Genomic DNA, 4,671 nt, shown 5'->3' with positions numbered 1-4,671 from the left:
TCCCATTGCCAGGGGCCAGGTATGAGGCCCCTTCTTTAAAAGACCATGATCTCTGTTAGGGTGAAAGATAAATTTGAGGCAGCTTCTCCCATTCATATCTGTCATATTAAGAAATTCCTTTCTTCCTTGGCAATCCTTAGTATCTCAATAACTGGATCTTTGTGAGAGGAGCAAGTAGACTAGTAGCTGCTAAAACCTTGTGGTTTCAATAACAGCCTTTTGTTGTGGGTTGAAGGGACCAGAGATCAGATCCCCAGGTTCTTAGTTCCCAGGACCAAAGAATGGTCACTGGTACTGAATGGAGAGAATGAAGCAGCAGAGCCAGCAGGTGTGAGTGGGCAAAGCATAGTTCATTCCACAAACGAACAGGTCAGTTCTCCCGCAGAGAAGACTCTGAATTGGACAGGCTCTCTCCTTTTATATGCTGACTCCCTAATTTTGTGTTAAGTGTGTGGTGGAATATTCATGGTATTTATTGAAAAGGGTGAAGAATTATTAGAACTGGGATCCCCTCTTTTCTATCCTTGTAAGGCAATTTCTGGGGGTTGCTATGGTTTTTATAAACTGCCATGGCACTGCTGGGTGTGACCTGTATTGTGTGAATGAGGGTAGGTCATTTAGGGATGCTGTTATCTCAACGGTGCTGTGCTCCAAAGACTCTCTATCAAGGCCTTGACCATGTCTCTGCTTTGTGGTCTCTCTGCCTCTTTCTGATTAGTCAGTCCTTGGAGACCCTCTTGACATAGCATCTGTTCTTTCTTAGGAGCCGCTGCCTGAGTCCTAATCAGGCTGTTTCCAGAACAACCCAAGTCAGTATGACCACATCTGTCTGTCCATATCAGAAAGTCCCTGGGACATTGACTAGCCTCTCTCTCAAGGCAACACACCTGTAAGGTCCTGTACCTATAAGGTCTTAGTTAACAATTAGCCCTATTCCCATAATAGCCCAGGCCAGCCAGACCCACGCCAGTCCAAAGTAGCCTAACTGCATCCTCCATCTACCCTGCTCATATCTAACTAACTGCCTAACCTATCACTTCCATCATGGCCCAGGTGTTGTGACAGCATGTGGCTGGGTTCCAAGGGCAGGTGTCCTGAGAGAGAGAGAGAGAGACAGAGGGGAAGAAACAGATGAGAAAGTACCAGACAGAGCCACATCCCTTTTATGACTTAGCTTCAGCGTTCACAGCTCATCACTTCAGACACACTACTTGATTGGAAGCCAGTCACCTAATCTGTCCCACGTTCAGGTAAGGGAAATAAGAGTCCACCTCCAGAAGAGAGGAGTGTCAAATAACTTGCAGACATATTTTAAAATCACCATGATTGGTGATAAAAAGAAATCAGGTTGCAAAAGGACATAGAGTGTGATTTTTCATTAAAGAATAATATATGTATGAAAGTTTGGAAGGGCTTGAAGCAAAGGTAGGGTTTATCTTTTTACTTTCCTGTGCTTTCTAAGATGTTCAATGCACAGGTATTACTTTCATAATTCTTAAAGGCAACAAATTATTTCTATTGTAATTTAAACATTATAAATAATACATAAATATGGTTGCTATTAAAATTCAAACATGGTGGCGCCTGTGGCTCAAAGGAGTAGGGCACCGAACCCATATGCTAGAGGTGGTGGGTTCAAACCCAGCCCTGGACAAAAATTGGAAAAATGAATAAATATAAAAATTCAAACAATATTGAGATATGAGGAGTGAAAAGAAGAATCCTTTATCATTTCTGCACTGATTTAGAAATTCTGCCATTTTTAGATAGTAAATTCACCTGTACAAATGGTGCTCTTAGCTCTCACTTTGTCCATTGATTCATCTATCCCATCTGGAACCATTTTCAGTGTTTACAGCATTGTGGCCTTATCATATACTTTGGTATCTGTTGGAGACATCAGGCTATTTGTTGCCTCTCTGACTTTGTTGGTATTTTTTTCTTCTGTTTGGAATCCTCTTTCTCTTCTGCCAAGCCCTGGACCTTCTCTCTGCCCTTCTCATTCTCCATCATTCACCAAACTCTCAAATTCTGAAGCCCTCACCTTGAAGTCTGGGTCTCTACATGAGTCATATCAATAACCTGTATCTATCTTTGTACCTATATTAATAGCTCAGTAAGTTTTATTCTCTGGACTGGGTTCTGAACCTTAGTACTTCCCTCCCAGGCATCCTCACACTACAGCCCGTGGGCCGCATGGGGCCCGCCTAGGACATTTATCCAGCCCGCTGGGTATTTTTGCTGCTGCTGCCCATCCTGCTTAGCAGCTGACTTGTCCCAGGGCCTGCAGTCCAGCCCTCCAACGGTCTGAGGGACAGTGAACTGACCTATTTAAAAAGTTTGAGGACCCCTGCCTCCCACAATGCCTAACATACAGAGTTCAGGCAAAAAAAAAAAAAAAAAAAACTAGACAATGAATCTTCCTTTTGTTTCCATGAGGGGTGAGTGGTGTGCCCCTCATTCTTACCAAGGAAAAGCATCAGATGTGCTTGGAAACCACATATCCTGAGTCAGCCTCCCATGATACACTCATAGGTGACAGTTGTCAATTACAGTAAGTCTGAGTTTCCTTTGTTTTATCTTCTATAGAATGCTATAAATGTTCAATAGGTTTTGTTTACTTCTGTCTATGGATTTCATAGCTGTGATATCTTTTAGGGATACTTTGCTTAATCAATGAGGAAATGTATTACCACATACAGCTGGAAGTCCAGAGATGGGTGGACTTAATGGCTTGAAGATGTCAGCAACAACTAAGTATTTTTCCAATCCTCACTCTGATACCTTTAGTTCTGATTTTAAATGTAGACAACATAGCACACTGGATGTGGCAGTTTTAGATGTGCATGTCAGGTACACCCAAAAATACCTAGAGAAAAAGAGAAAGTACCCTGGCTCAGTGCCTGTAGCTCAGGGGCTAGGGTGCCAGCCCACACACCGGAGCTGGTGGGTTTGAATCCAGCCTGGGCCTTGCCAAACAACAACTACAAACAAAAAATAGCTGGCATTGTGTCAGGCACCTGTAGTCCCAGCTACTTGGGAGGCTGAGGCAAAAGAATCACTTAAGCTCAAGAGTTTGAGGTTGCTGTGAGCTGTGATGCTATAGCACTCTATCAAGTGTGACATAGTGAGACTCTGTCTCCAAGAAAAAAAGGACAAAGAGTACCCTACCCCTAATAACTCTTAGGAGTGAGGAAGTTTTCCCAAACACTGAGACTGCAGTAAGACTCCAGTCTCAGAGCCAGGCTATGCTCACACATTCACTCCGGAACCAGCTGCTAATGAGAGGGACGGATTCCCCTTACTAACGAGCGTCTTGCTAGAACTAGTATAAGGTCACCTTGACCTACAAACACAGATGTAAGGGGTGGGGTGGATTCTTGATTAAAATGACAGTTCAGTCAGTAAGGAGTGAGGGGGTGGATCTCAGATAGCTCGTTAATTTTGCTTACTTTGTGGGGGGCAGCGTTCAGTTCTGCACTGCACATAACAATATATTTAATAATCATCCTTTGGTGATAAGAGTGATGTGATGATGATGACAATATAGAGAATCCCTAACATTTCTTACTGCATTTTGCATGTCAAGCAGTGTGCTAAGTTCTTTAAAATAGATCATATTTAAATCTCATGGTTCTTTTCTACATATTAGAGTAACTCAGTTTTTCTAGCTTTCCAAAGTATACTCTGAAGCTTTATGGAAAGAGTAAATTTTTTTTTTAAATTTCTTATAGCATAACTGTGTACATTAATGCAATCATGGGGTACAGTGTGCTGTTTTCATATACATTTTGAAATATTCTCATCAAACTGGTTAACATAACCTTCATGTCATTTTCTTTGTTATTGAGTTAAGACATTCATACTCTGCTTTTAGAAAGATTCACTTGTACCCCTGTAAGACAAACCATAGAGGTGACCCCACCAATCACCCTCCCTCCCCCCATCCACCCCCTCACCTCCCCCTCCCACCCTCTTCCAATATTCTAAGGCTATAATTAGGTTATAACATTCCTATAAAAGCTATGTTTCAAAGTAGGGTTGTGCAGAAAGAGTACATTTTGAAAAAGGATTTGAAGGAAGAAAAAAGGAATGTGTTCCAGATGGGACAGGGACTTAAGTTCCCAGCAAGTGACCTACTAGGGGTAACTGAAGGCCCAGGACCAGGGCACAGCTAGATGAAGGTGTTTACAGGGCAGTTGGTGGAGAGTCTTGAAGGTTTAACTTGGGACTGGTAGAAGCGCTGTTGTTGACATAGAATGCTCAAATCCCCAAACTCTTAGTAGAATAGGAACTGTGATAATTAAAAGTCAGAATATTATGTCACAGTGACAACTTAACCCACAGGTAGTTTGGACATCCCAGTTTGCACAGATAAGAAGGCAGAGTCAGTCATCCAAACACACCAAGCAACAGAAGGGCTGGGAGGAGAGGGCTTCTCACTGAGCTTCGCAGGTGCTGAGATGCTGAGGCTGCCGGCTTCTTCCTATTGTAGGTCAGAGAAAAGATCCACAAAAAGAAATACGAAACTGAGGCAGGTGTCAAATGGAACACTGTCACTGGAGATCTCCAATAGAAAGTGGAGAAAATGAAAAAAGAAATACTAGCGGCTTGGCGCCTGTGGCTCAATTGGCTAAGGTGCCAGCCACATACACCTAAGGTGGCGGGTTC

This window comes from Otolemur garnettii, unplaced genomic scaffold (genome assembly GCF_000181295.1).
Source record: "Otolemur garnettii isolate 467f Iridium unplaced genomic scaffold, OtoGar3 scaffold00165, whole genome shotgun sequence".
Classification (NCBI taxonomy): Eukaryota; Metazoa; Chordata; class Mammalia; order Primates; family Galagidae; genus Otolemur; species Otolemur garnettii.
This window is presented reverse-complemented; position numbering follows the sequence as displayed.